This window comes from Spinacia oleracea, chromosome 6, assembly GCF_020520425.1.
Source record: "Spinacia oleracea cultivar Varoflay chromosome 6, BTI_SOV_V1, whole genome shotgun sequence".
In the NCBI taxonomy this organism is placed as follows: domain Eukaryota; kingdom Viridiplantae; phylum Streptophyta; class Magnoliopsida; order Caryophyllales; family Amaranthaceae; genus Spinacia; species Spinacia oleracea.
Window position 1 is genome coordinate 17,460,764 of NC_079492.1, and position 15,455 is coordinate 17,476,218.

Below are 15,455 nucleotides of genomic sequence, written 5' to 3' on the forward strand. Positions count from 1 at the left end.
GTAGAGGCGTTCAACAAAATTATCTCCGAAGGAATGAAAAAGAAGCTTGACGAAGCCAAAGGTCTATGGGCTGATGAGCTGCCAAATGTCTTATGGTCCATCCGCACCACGGCTAAGAATTCAACCGGTGAAACACCCTTCTTGCTAGCCTATGGCGCCGAGGCTGTCCTACCCATAGAAATGTGTGAACCAACGTTGAGAGTCATGCTGTATGACGAAAATGCTAACTGGGAGACAATGAAAGCAGCCCTGGACTTCCTGCCCGAGGTTAGAGGAAATGCAGCGCTCAGACAACAGCTGTACAAGATAAGAATGGCAAGAGAATACAACAAGAAAGTCTCTAATAGAGTGCTCAAAGTGGGTGATTTTGTCCTCAGGAAAATGGAATCCACAGGACGAGCAAACGAACAGGGTAAGCTGACGCCCACTTGGGAGGGACCTTATGAGATCTATGATGAGTTTAGAGATGGAACCTACCGCATTCAAGACATGCAGGGCCGGCCTATTTTGCGCACATGGAATGCCGACAATCTCAAGAAGTATTTCTTCTAAATATGTGATAAGCTTTGTCTTACGTACCACGATCCATTGCCCAAGGGGCGGCCTCTAATGGTCATAGTAGGGTAGTAATTACTTTTGTAACCGGCTAAATTCGCCTTGCAAAGTTATAAATAATACTACTCTGTTTGTCTCGTAATATTTATTGCTCGCACAATGAATATAAAAAGGTACACTCCAATGCATAACCAAAGCCTAATTGTATGACGGCCTGAGAAGTGGCCCAGATTAGCAAAAACTCTCAGCAAGACTAATTGTTTGAAGCCTAAGAAGTGGCCCAGATTAGCACCAAGTTGTAGGCTGATCACCTATCCAACTCCCTTCCCAGTATAGCAAGCCGCTGGCCAACCACTACGGCATAGTACGTGCCAGCGGCACAAATAAACTTAAATCATAAGTTATTTGTTCAAAAGCTCGGCGGCATGAACAACTTTGAAACATAGGTTGTTTGCTCAATAGCTCAGCGGCACAAATAACCTTAAATCATAGGTTGTTCGTTCAAAAGCTCAGCGGCATGAACAACTTTGAAACATAGGTTGTTTGCTCAAAAGCCCAGTGGCACGAATAACTTTGAAACGAAGGTTGTTTGCTCAAAACTGCGGCGGCACGAACATTTGGCCGTCCAGTCCATTTGACGAGCATGTCCAGCGGCAATCATACCTATTGGTTGACTTGCGTCAATCAATATCGGTATAGACACGCTCGCCAAGGAAAGAGACGACCACAGTAGTGCCTAGCGCATGCTCAGTTGCCTGCGGCACCAATAACTTTGAAACGAAGGTTGTTTGCTCAAAAGTGCGGCGGCACGAACATTTGGCCGTCCAGTCCATTCGACGAGCATGTCTAGCGGCAATCATACCTATTTATTGACTTGCGTCAATCAATATCGGTATAGACACGCTCGCCAAGGAAAGAGACGACCACAGTAGTGCCTAGCGCATGCTCAGTTGCCTGCGGCACCAATAACTTTGAAACAAAGGTTGTTTGCTCAAAAGCTCGGCGGCACGAACGTTTGGCCGTCCAGTCCATTTAACGAGCATGTCTAGCGGCAATCATACCTATTGATTGACTTGCGTCAATCAACGTCGTTATAGACACGCTCGCCAAAGAAAGAGACGACCACAGTAGTGCCTAGCGCATGCTCAGTTGCCTGCGGCACCAACGTGCTTAGTGTATACTCAGTTGCACCTTGGCTACCATACCTATTGATTAAGCCTATTGATTAAGGAATAATCAAATTACGAAGAGCAAATAAATGCGAGATAAAAGAAGCAACAAAAATAACCTATTTACTTATAAAACAACGCCCGTAGAAAGGCGTGTAAAAGTAGCCCAGAATTCAAAAACAAAAAAGAAAGAAATTGTTGTGTGCTCAGCAGGCACAATGGTACAGACGCCAGCAGCGCCAAAACTTAACAAAATAATTGTTTTTGCCCTTAGGCATGGGAACACTTGAATAAAATTTTGAAGAACTTGGAAGGAAGCAAATCAGGGAGCAGCCGCATCGTCCTCATCATCAGAAGGTACAAACTCAGGGGGCGGCTGACCGAGACGCTCAGCAGCCAACACAGCGGCACTGTGTTCCAATCGCCGCTGGAACCACGCAAGATCATACTCTGGCATGTGGCTCTCCCAGGCGTGCTTAACAGCGTCCTTGGCCGCTTGCTCCCCCTGATCATAGGATTCCAGAAGACGCTCACGCAAGTTGCGAACTTGCGACCTGGCCGTCTCCCGCTCCCCCCGAAGATGCTCGGCTTCCTCAGCCGCCTCTTTGACCTGAGGGTACTCCCGCAACTGGTCCTGAAGCGTCCGTATTTCCGCCACCGCTGTCTAGGCCTCCTCTACCATTGCACCATGTCTTTGTCCTGCGCCAAGATCTTCTTAAGCAGCTCGGCCTTGTCAGACCTCAATGAAGCTACCTCCTTTGCTTGAAGGTCTATGGTCGTCTGCATCTGCAGGCGGACCTCTTCAATGGATTTGAACGCATAGTCGCCATGGTGGGTGGACTCAGCCACCTGAGCTTTGAGCTCCTCAGCAGTGCGCGTCTTCCAACACTTGCAGAATTCCATGCGGCAGAACAACTGCAAAAGGAGCTACATGTTAGTAAATGACTTGAAAAGAAAAAACCAATACAAGAAAAGAAAAACAAGTACAAGCAAAGTGGGAAATAGACTCACGTCGAGAAGGGTGGCCTGGATTGCACCAAACTGGGCGTCAGTCTTGCGGCCAGGAAGAGAAGCAACATACTCTGCGGGGACGGCCTTAAATACCTTACGGCATATAGCCACCCTATCCTTTGACGAATAGTGAGGAGTAGCGGGTACGTTCTCGTCCTCTGCAGCAGCTGCATCCTTCCCTTTGTCTTTAGCTATAGGAAAAACAACGGCCTTAGGATGACGCGGAGAGTAAGAAGAACTGCCAGAGGAGGCTTGATACGTCTGAACGACGTTCGAATAATACTTACCGCCCGATGACCTAGCTCGGTGGGCCACCTCCGCAGGAATCTGGGAACGAACGTCGGCCGGAATTCCTGAAAGAGGGTCCTCCAACTCGTCAGGATGCCCACCAGACTTTGATTTGGACACGAAGTCCACAACCAGAGACGGCTTGTCCACGCCAATCTCATCGTCATCAGGGCGACCCCCCTCAGCAACCTTTGACTCGCCCTTCTTCACCAGACGGCGGGGTATAGGTTTGGGCTTTTTGAAGGTACTCGGAGTCTCCGAGCCAGCTGGCACGACCCTTTTCTTCAATTGGGACAGAGTCGTCCCCTTTTTCTTCCCTGACGCCTTAGCCGCGTCCTTAGCTTGCTAAAAAGAAAAAGAGCGTAAAGGACAGTCAGATATTGGGCCTCGTGATGAATTACAAGTCATTCACTGAGTAGTGGCTCGTCATCAATCACAAGTCACTCACAAGATAGTGGCTCGTCATTATAAAGGACGCCGTCCCGAAAACGACGAGGCGTACCTTATCAATCACAAGTCACTCACAAGATAGTGGCTCATCATTCAAAAGGAAGCCCGTCTCAAAAATGACGAGGCGTACCCTTTCAATCACAAGTCACTCACAAGATAGTGGCTCGTCATTCAAAAGGACGCCCGTCTCAAAAATGACGAGGCGTACCTTATCAATGACAAGTCACTCACAAGATAGTGGCTCGTCATTCAAAAGGACGCCCGTCTCAAAAATGACGAGGCGTACCCTTTCAATCACAACTCACTCACAAGATAGTGGCTCGTCATTCAAAAGGACGCCCGTCTCAAAAATGACGAGGCGTACCTTATCAATCACAAGTCACTCACAAGATAGTGGCTCGTCATTCAAAAGGACGCCCATCTCAAAAATGACAAGGCGTACCCTTTCAATCGCAAGTCACTCACAAGATAGTGGCTCGTCATTCAAAAGGACGCCCGTCTCAAAAATGACGAGGCGTACCCTTTCAATCACAAGTCACTCACAAGATGGTGGCTCGTCATTATAAAGGACGCCCGTCCCGAAAACGACGAGGCGTACCTTATCAATCACAAGTCACTCACTGAATAGTGGCTCGTCATTAAAAAGGACGCCCGTCTCGAAAATGACGGGGCGTACCTTATCAAGTGCAAGTCACTCACAGAATAGTGGCTCGTCATTAAAAAGGACGCCCGTCTCGAAAATGACGAGGCGTACCTTATCAAGTGCAAGTCACTTGCGAAAAAATGGCTTGTCACAAAAGGGACGCCCGTCTTAAAAGGTGACGAGGCGCACCTTGGCAACCGCAAGAAAAACACTAACTTAGGGGCCCGTCATTAAAAAGTGACGAGGCCTACCTTAGCAAACACGGGTCACACGCCAAGATAATGGCTCGTCACTAAAAAAAGACGCCCACTGTAGACACTGGACGGGAAAAGCTTAACTTGCAAAGACAACAACCTAAGAGAATACTCACCTTCTCCTCCAACTCGGCCTTGGCTTTCTGCATCTTGGCCTCATAGATGTCGGCCATCCAATCGGTCATGTCGCCCTTCCCAATATCCGCCGCCGATAACTTGCTCATCCCTTCCGCTGTGAACAAAAGAAATCCAAAATTAGAAAAAATGAATAGACCAACGCGGGACGGCACATAATTTGGCATACAACCTCGAGTCATAGAATATCCTAAGCCTACAGCCGCTAGAAAGGCCTCGTTCCGAAACTGACTAATGTGCGGCAACCACTCGGCCGGCACATGGAAAGTCTTGTCAGCGGTTAAGTGGTAAGTGTTGGCCTTGAACAGGACCATTATTTGATCCCACTCCTCGGGAGTAAGGGGTGGGAGGGGCTCGTCACGGTCCATATAGTTGGCGTTGCAATTCCAGCGGCTCATCCTCTCGTACATCTCCTGGTGGTCCGTGTAAAACACGACCCATCTTTTCCTCCACATATGCCATTTGCTGAGCTTGCCGATCACTGTCTGGTATGTACCACGGCTGCTCATATTGAACCACCCTTTGGCGGCACTGGGGGAACGAGAGAGGGAGACCAGATGCAAAAAAGCGTTGAAAGACGGTTCCACGTCGTTCAGCGCACATTTGGCAATATAGCCAAAGATATCAGCCCACGAGTTGGGGGTCAGCTGGGCCACCCCAATGTTAAAACCATCTAACACTTCCACAACGAAGGGGTGTGGAGGGAATCTCATGCCGAGCTTGATGGATGCGGCATACACTGGGAATTCTCCCTCGGCAAGCAGGCTGACGGTCGAGTCCAGACCGGCCGGCACACGCATCTGGTACCCCTCCCCCACGCAGAGGTCGTCCCTCATCTGGGCCCCATGCCTGTCTAGCCACCGCATCCAGCCTATGTCTGGGTGAATCTCCGACGGAAGCAGTTGGGCCTCCTCCCGTCCTCTGGGCCTAATAGGCTGGGGAGCAGCCTCTTGCTCCTCGTCGGCCGATGGCGATGGAGCGACGCTCGACTCCCCCACTGCCTGGCTCGCTGTACCCCCTGACGAGCTTGCCGTTCGCTCCTCCACCTCGACATATTCATCGATCTCTTGAAAGAGTTCGGCATATTCTTCGTCGGCTGCCGGGGCGGTGGAAGAATATCTCTCCCTCGGGGGTGTGAATGTTTCCTCCCGCAAGCGCAGGCGCGTAGGATCTGCCGTTTGCTTGGTTCTAGCCATGCCTTCTGCATAGTGAACGAAGCACGGCTTAGGAGTGACCAACAAAGAAGAAAAAGACGCGATTGGACGTCCGCCCCGACAAAAGACGAACGGCGGAAAAATCTCAATTAAAACCTTCAAACCCTTACCTAGTACTAGGAGGCCGGCCGCTAACAAAAGGAAAAAATGACGAGAGGATAACAAAAACAAGGAAGAAAGGCGAAAGCTAACCTTGAAGGATCTATGAAGTACTTGGTGAAGAACAGGTTGAGTTTGGTGAAGAACAGGTTGAGTCTCGCGGTGGCTGGAAATCGCCTGCTGGTGGTGGGAGTTCGGCGGAAATCGCCTGTGAATAGCTCTGTGAAACGAAATGTAATAAATGAATTTTACCCCCCTCTATATATAGGGAGGGGCAAAATTGAGAAAGGTGACACGTGTCACCACCTCAACACCTGTCCCAAAGATGAAGATGCAAATCAAAGGTCAAGAAGCGATACCCGGAAAGTGTTTCCAGAAATGCCCTTCTTGAGGGGCAAATGTTGTGGGCAAAATTACCATGCCTTCGTGTACCAATGAGGATGCAACACATGGCACGTATTACGCCCCCTAAGCAGAAACCATACGAAGACTAGACCACAGCATGGGTATCCATCTACGTATTTACAATGTATATGTATTTGTATTTAAGAATGTATAAATGTATGTAATGTACCTATACCTGAAAAGGGGCCTAGGTAGTAGGTATTCCAAGTGGTATGAATAAACACAATAGGCCCAAAAAGCCCACTATTGCCAAAAGGGCCAGGGAATTGTAAGGAGAAAGGACACATGTCCTCCTCCCATACCCTAGCCAATCATGTAAAGGGAATATTAGGTCATTCCCACAAAAACCTAGTACTATAAATAGTCCCACTTCCCTAGAAAAAGGGGTCACAATCAATATATTCCAGAGCAATTGCTGCTCTGCCTTCTCTCTACTTTCTCTCTCTATAAAAATACAATCTTGTGAAATCCTTAGAAGTTACCGGAAAACCTCCAAGGTATCTCACTGGAAAAACCCCACAACAGGCCTCTCTACCCTCTCGACTAAGAGTTAGAGAGGACTTTGCAAAGCTTGAGGCGTATCCAAACCCGTTCGTCGAGCTACAATAGATTCAAAACTTTGAGTGAAGCTATGGAACGAGAGTAAACAAGTCCAACCATTGAGAGAATGGCTCTTCCAGTTAAGAACCTTGGTATTCCGGGAGCCTTTGAGGTGACCTGTGGCATTCAAGCCCCGACTACCAATGCAAACAATTTTGAGATAAAGCCCGCATTGATTAATTTGGTGCAAAGTCATCCATTTTGCGGAAAGAGTAGCGAATCACCGCATGAACACTTGAAACAATTTGAGCACTATTGTGATACTATTAAGCACAATGGAGTGACTTCGGATTACATAAGGTTGACCTTATTCCGCTTCTCCCTCTTGGGGCGTGCTAGTGATGGGCTTGACAAGGAGGTCAAGCCAAACTCACTTCGGACATGGAATGAAATGACAAGTGCGTTCTTGAGCAAGTTCTATTCGCACGGGAAGACGACGGAGTATCGTCATAAGATCCAATCATTTGAGAAAAAGCGGGATGAGTCTCTATTTGAGGCTTGGGATCAGTTCAAGGAATATCAAAGGGAGTGCCCTCATCACGGGATTCCCAAATGGCTCCTCCTACAAAATTTCTACTTGGGATTGAGCCCCACCTCCAAAACAAGTCTTGATGCGGGGGCGGGTGGTCCTATAATGAATAAGACTGAGGACCAAATAGAGGAGATCATAGAGGATGTCGTGCAAAACTACCAAGCATGGCATGTAGGAACAAGGAGCTATGAATGCAAGAGAAAAGGTGAGGATGGTAAAGGGTCGATCTATGCAATTGAGCAAGCGCGCATCATCGAGATTTTAGGTTATGATACATATGACAATTACATAGATCATGCGGAAACAACCATTAACCCAGGAAACATATTATTTACACATAATCATATAGCATAATTAGATGCATACTCTTTGTTGCGTGCCTTCCCTAGCTGCGCCCGAACCGAACAAGAACAAGTCTTTTAGGACTCCAAGTGTCGTCCCTCCGTAGAAAGTCCACAGCACGTCCGGATCCGCCTTAAGATTGACCAACTAGAATCGCCCTTAAGGTACTCAGAAAATTCGGCACTTTTGAGCAAGATGTGTGTTTGATTTTCTCTCAAAAACTCACTTTTGAATACTTGAAAACTTGTGTATAAATTATGAGCCCTAGGCCTTTATTTATAGAGTTATGGAAAAGGAATCGTAATCCTAGTAGGATGCGAATTAATTGGAATTAGAATTCTACACGAATTCTACTTAATCAATTTATCCAATAGGAATAGACATTTAATCATACACTGACTCTTGCAGATTCAGGAATCTCGCATGAGCTGAAACTCACACACACACGGCAGCCACAAGGGCTGCCCATGCGCGTGCGAGCAGCAGCCCGCGCAGCACGGCCCACGCATGCGCGGCCTTGTGCGCGCTGGGCTGTGGCGTGCGTACTTGCTGGGCGATGGCCTGGCTTCGTGCTGGGCCTTCGTCCGGCAGGCCTCGTCCGATGCTAATTCGTACGATACGCTTCCGATTAAATTTCCATTTCCGGAATCTATTTCCGATACGAACAATATTCAATATTTCCGATTCCGGAATTAATTTCCGTTTCGAACAAATATTTAATATTTCCGTTTCCGGAATTATTTTCCGATTCCGGTAATATTTCCGATTCTGACAATATTTCCGTTTCCGGCAATATTTCCGATTCTGGTAATATTTCCATTTCCAATAATATTTTCCGATACGTACCATGTTTCCGTTTCCGGTAACATCTACGACTTGGATAATATTCATATTTCCGATACGATCCATATTTCCGTTTCCGGCAATATCATCGTTTCCGGAGTATTCATTTCTTGCCTGTGACGATCTTAGCTCCCACTGAAACCAAGATCCGTCGGTTCCGAATATTCATAGATGGAGTATTTAATGCCATTAAATACTTGATCCGTTTACGTACTATTTGTGTGACCCTACGGGTTCAGTCAAGAGTAAGCTGTGGATTAATATCATTAATTCCACTTGAACTGAAGCGGCCTCTAGCTAGGCATTCAGCTCACTTGATCTCACTGAATTATTAACTTGTTAATTAATACTGAACCGCATTTATTAGACTTAACATAGAATGCATACTTGGACCAAGGGCATTATTTCCTTCAGTCTCCCACTTGTCCTTAGGGACAAGTGTGCATTTCCTAATTCCTTTGTCGCTCGATGCTTGCTCTTGAACATAAGGTAAGAGTTGTCATCCTTATTATGTCCAGAGGTGTTCCTCGGTTTCAGAGTTCAACTGATCAAATAAACAGATAATCATAGCCTATGATTCATCCGAGCACGGCCATGCATTTCACAGTTTCTAGCTCTCCGAGTGGCCTTGTACAACTTTTAAGCATCTCATCCCGATTTATGGGAGGACAATCCCAATCTTGCGATCTTGAGATTAGACTTCGTTTGATAGGTGATTACCTGAGCGTTGCCTTTATAGCCTCCTTTTACGGTGCGACGGTTGGTCAACGTCAAAGCAACCAGTTCTCAAACAAGTAATCTCAAATCACTCAGGTATTGAGGATTTAGTGTCTAATAATTTAATGAAATTTACTTATGACAGACTTTCATCTCTTACAGTAAAGTTTCATAGGTCTTGTCCGATACTAGTCTTCCCAAAGTAAGTATCTATGCAAATGATTATGACATTGCCATGTCCACATAGTTCAAGAAACAGAACTACTAGTCATCTTGCATTCTAATCGTCTAACGTTTTCTATGCGTCCAATTTTATAGAAAACTCCGACTAGGGACCATTTTCAACCTTTGACATTCAAGTTCACTTGATAGACATTTCTTAGTCACAGGACTGGTCCTGACAGTCTATCTTGAATATATCGTCAAGTTGAAGGGACTCATCATTTAATAAACCACAAATTAAATGGAAAAATGAATTCCTTTCATTTATTGTGAATGATTAACCAATAATGTTTTACAAAGATTTAAACTCTAAAACTTTAAAACATTAAACAGAGACATCAAAGCCATTCTCCAATATGCTTGATTCCCATAGCTGCAGTGTGCGAGTTGTGCTTCGCTTGCGGCAGAGGTTTAGTTAATGGATCTGATATGTTGTCATCAGTTCCAATTTTGCTTATCTCGACTTCTTTTCTTTCAACGAACTCTCGTAGAAGGTGAAATCTACGAAGTACATGCTTGACTCTCTGGTGGTGTCTAGGCTCTTTTGCCTGTGCAATAGCTCCGTTATTATCACAATACAGGGCTATTGGTCCTTTAATGGAGGGGACTACACCAAGTTCTCCTATGAACTTCCTTAGCCATATAGCTTCCTTTGCTGCTTCATGTGCAGCAATGTACTCCGCTTCAGTTGTAGAATCCGCAATGGTGCTTTGCTTAGCACTTTTCCAGCTTACTGCTCCTCCGTTGAGGCAGAAGACAAACCCAGACTGTGATCTGAAATCATCTTTGTCGGTTTGGAAACTTGCGTCCGTATAGCCTTTAACAATTAATTCATCATCTCCACCATAGACCAGGAAGTCATCTTTGTGCCTTTTCAGGTACTTCAGAATATTCTTGGCAGCAGTCCAATGCGCCTCTCCTGGGTCTGACTGGTATCTGCTCGTAGCACTGAGTGCGTACGCAACATCCGGGCGTGTACATATCATAGCATACATTATTGAACCAATCAATGATGCATATGGAATCCCATTCATTCGTCTACGCTCATCAAGTGTTTTTGGGCACTGAGTCTTGCTTAGAGTCATTCCATGAGACATGGGTAGGTAGCCTCGCTTGGAGTCCGCCATCTTGAACCTATCAAGCACCTTATTGATATAAGTGCTTTGACTAAGTCCAATCATCTTTTTAGATCTATCTCTGTAAATCTTGATGCCCAATATGTACTGTGCTTCTCCTAGATCCTTCATCGAAAAACATTTCCCAAGCCAAATCTTGACAGAGTTCAACATAGGAATGTCATTTCCGATAAGCAATATGTCGTCGACATATAATACTAGGAAAGCAATTTTGCTCCCACTGACCTTCTTGTATACACAAGATTCGTCCGCGTTCTTGATGAAACCAAAGTCACTGACTGCTTCATCAAAACGTATATTCCAGCTCCTGGATGCCTGCTTCAATCCGTAGATTGACTTCTTTAGCTTGCATACCTTTTTAGCATTCTTTGGATCCTCAAAACCTTCAGGCTGTGTCATAAACACAGTTTCTGTTAAAACGCCGTTTAAGAAAGCAGTTTTGACATCCATCTGCCATATTTCGTAATCGTAATATGCAGCGATTGCTAACATTATTCGAATAGACTTTAGCATTGCAACTGGTGAAAAGGTTTCATCGTAATCCACACCGTGGACTTGCCTGTAACCTTTTGCAACCAATCTAGCTTTGAAAACTTCAAGTTTCCCATCCTTGTCCTTTTTCAGTTTGAAAACCCATTTGCTTCCAATGGCTTGGTAGCCATCTGGCAAATCGACCAAATCCCATACTTGGTTTTCAGACATGGAGTCTAATTCAGATTGCATGGCTTCTTGCCATTGCTTGGAGCTAGGGCTCGTCATAGCTTGCTTGTAAGTCGCAGGTTCATCACTTTCAAGTGATAGAACGTCATAGCTCTCGTTTGTCAAAATACCTAAGTACCTTTCCGGTTGAGATCTATATCTTTGCGATCTACGCGGGGTAACATTTCTAGATTGACCATGATTCTCACCAGATTCTTCTAAAGATCTCTGAGTTTTATCCTGAATGTCATCTTGAGCATTCTCTAGAGTTTGTTGTTCGACTCGAATTTCTTCGAGGTCTACTTTTCTCCCACTTGTCATTTTGGAAATATGATCCTTCTCCAAAAAGACACCATCTCGAGCAACAAACACTTTGTTCTCAGATGTATTGTAGAAGTAATACCCCTTTGTTTCCTTTGGATAGCCCACAAGGATACATTTGTCAGATTTTGGATGAAGTTTGTCTGAAATTAATCGTTTGACGTATACTTCACATCCCCAAATCTTAAGAAAAGACACATTTGGAGGCTTTCCAAACCATAATTCGTATGGAGTCTTTTCGACAGCTTTAGACGGAGCTCTATTTATAGTGAGTGCAGCTGTATTTAGTGCATGTCCCCAAAATTCTAATGGAAGTTCGGCCTGACCCATCATTGACCTGACCATGTCTAGCAAGGTTCTGTTCCTCCGTTCTGACACACCGTTCCATTGTGGTGTTCCAGGAGGAGTCAATTCTGATAGAATTCCACATTCTTTCAGATGGTCATCAAATTCATAGCTCAGATATTCACCGCCTCTATCAGACCGCAGTGCCTTAATCTTCTTGCCTAATTGATTCTCTACTTCACTCTGAAATTCCTTGAATTTGTCAAAGGATTCAGACTTATGCTTCATTAGGTAGACATAACCATACCTACTGAAGTCATCAGTGAAAGTGATAAAGTAGCTGAAACCACCTCTAGCATTTGTACTCATTGGTCCACATACATCTGTATGGATTAAACCCAATAGTTCATTTGCTCTTTCTCCAACTTTAGAGAAAGGTTGCTTTGTCATTTTGCCAAGTAAACATGATTCGCATTTACCATAATCCTCTAAGTCAAATGGTTCTAGAATTCCTTCCCTTTGAAGTCTTTCTAAGCGTTTCAAGTTTATATGGCCTAATCGACAATGCCACAGATAGGTGAGATCTGAATCATCCTTTTTGGCCTTTTTGGTATTTATGTTATATACTTGTTTGTCGTGATCTAATAAATAAAGTCCATTGACTAATCTAGCAGATCCATAAAACATCTCTTTAAAATAAAACGAACAACTATTGTCTTTTATTATAAAGGAAAATCCCTTAGCATCTAAGCAAGAAACTGAAATGATGTTTTTAGTAAGACTTGGAACATGGAAACATTCTTCCAGTTCCAAAACTAGCCCGGAGGGCAACGACAAATAGTAAGTTCCTACAGCTAATGCAGCAATCCGTGCTCCATTTCCCACTCGTAGGTCGACTTCTCCCTTGCTTAACTTTCTACTTCTTCTTAGTCCCTGTGGATTGGAACATAAGTGTGAGCCACAACCAGTATCTAATACCCAAGAAGTTGAATTAGCAAGTATACAGTCTATAACGAAAATACCTGAAGATGGAACGACTGTTCCGTTCTTCTGATCTTCCTTTAGCTTTGGACATTCTCTTTTGTAATGGCCTATTCCATCACAATAAAGACAGCTTGATGTGGACTTGTCCTGCTTTGATTTAGCATTGCCCTTGGACTTTCCACCTTTCTTGAATGGTCTCTTTCTAGCCTTGAGTAAATCTTTGGCTTCACAGTCCAGTACTATTTCAGCCTTTCTGACAAGGTGAATAAATTCTGCAACTGTTTCTTCTCTTGGTTCACTTAGGTATTGTTGCTTGAAGCGACCAAACCCACTGTGTAGTGAATTGAGCAAGACAGAGACTGCCATCCTTTCGCTTATTGGTGTTCCTAGTAGACTTAGGCGATCAAAATATGAACACATAAGATCCACATGGAACCTCAGTGGGACGCCTACCCTCTGTTTAGTGCGAAGGAGCTGAACATGTGTTTCTTGGACCTCCATCCTATAACACCTGTTGGGAGAACTGACCTTTAGCCCAGACATTGATTCAATCAACTCATGGACGTTCAGGTCCCTGTCCTCCGTACTTCCACGACAGATATCCCTCAGATTCTTGATGAGCGTAAAAGGTTCATAGGCTACAAACCTTCTAGCCCAATCATCAGGGATATTGTTCAGCATGAGACTCATAACCTTTTTGAGATCCGCATCCCAGGCGTAAAATCTCTCAGGGGTCATGTCTCTGGCATAGTAGCTTGGCATGGGATGTGATAGTACATACTCAAGTCCATTGAGTTTGACTATTTCAACTAGCTTAGCTTCCCATTCAAGAAAATTTGTCAGGTTCAGCTTGACCATAAGCTCAGAACCCATGATGATGTTTTGATTGTTGTTTGCCATATTAAAACTACAATTGAAAAGAATAAACAAATAAATAACCATTCACAGTTTCTCTTAATAAACTTAAATTCTAGCATTCATGCATAATTCAATGTTTATTAAGCATTTTATTCAAGTTATGTGTTCCGGCAGGTGTGAATAAAATGATTCCAAGATCCTAAAATCATTGAAGAACTAAGCACAGTTTGTCGACTTAATCCTAGAACATCTTAGGTAAGCAAAAGCCTTTTGCTAATAGTCTAGAAACTATTCTTGGTTGATAGGTACGTCTAAGAACTTTATTAGGTAAACCTATCGATTTTGCCACGACATAAAAGGACTCCTTACTTATATCGTTGAGTTTCACCAAAACTAACATGTACTCACAATTATTTGTGTACCTTGCCCCTTTAGGACCAATAAGTAACACCTCGCTGAGCGAAAACTATTACTAGATTGATGTAAAGGATATCCAAGCAAGTGTATATTTTGGCATGGCACCTTTTAACTCAATTTTTAAGTTTGGAACTTAAGGCTCTTACTATGTTGGTTAGATTTTAAGTGAACTAAAATCCTTAATCATGCAACATAATCAAGCTTTTGATCTCATGCATTTTAAGACATATTTAAAGCAATAAATAACTTAAAACATGCATAAGATATTTGTGATCTAGTATGGCCCGACTTCATCTTGAAGCTTTGACTTCAAAGTCCGTCTTGAAAATCTCCGTGGGAGGCACCATTTTCTTCAAATAGGATAAGTTATAACTAATTACAACTATTTGATGGTACGCAGACCATATTTGAATTGAAAAACAACTTTGGTACTTTAGACCAATTACATTCAAATTAATGGTACGCAGACCATATTTTCTATCCTATTTGGGCCATACTAGTCACTTCATAACCTGCAAAACAGTACATATACAATATATACCATTCACCCATTCATTATCATGAATGGCCCACATAGCTGGTTAGTTAAACACATTATGCATCACGTAAACATTTGCAGCAATTAATCAAGGGCACCAATAATCTACCAATTATTCAGTCCTTATTAATTCTAATCGAGTTGTTTTAACCTTAAGGATTTGTAGACCTAATCAAGAGTTTATGAATAAAAAGTGCTCCCACTCAAACCAATAAATTCATATGCTTTACTAATTTTAAACATAAAATTGTATTTCTAGTCTAACCGGAAACATACAAATTTAATTAAAATTTAAAGCTCATATAAATTTATAATTGAATCCAAAATTTAATTTAATTTCAGTCGCATTTAAATTAATTCATGATTTTAATTTTAGTAAAATAATTAGAATAAATTCCATTTATTATAATTATAATATTCAAAATTAAAATCCAAGAAATTAATTCAAATTATTAATTTTAAAATTAATTAAAATTACGTGAACTGAAATTTTCAAATTAAACATTCAAAACGATCTAATCGAAACGCAAACACCCTACGCGTTGCACGCCCATGGGCCGTACGCACACAGCCATTGCTGGCCATGTGCGCGCAGCCCATGCGCTCGTCGCATAGCTGCTGCTGTCCTATCCGCAAGCCTCCGCACAGCGCCCACCGCACGCGAGCTATCGCTCGCAGCGCGCGCGCGTTACCGCGCTCGCTGGTGCGCGAGATCGCTCGCTGGTGCGCGCGAGCCAT

General features: G+C 43.8%; 1 non-coding gene across 1 annotated transcript; it reads right to left on the bottom strand.

Moving 5' to 3' along the window:
- Positions 1-7,263: 7,263 nt before the first annotated feature.
- On the bottom strand, positions 7,264-7,369 carry LOC130464694 (small nucleolar RNA R71). The gene has a single exon (XR_008925050.1). It is a non-coding gene; the product is annotated as a small nucleolar RNA R71 (small nucleolar RNA).
- Positions 7,370-15,455: the final 8,086 nt, after the last annotated feature.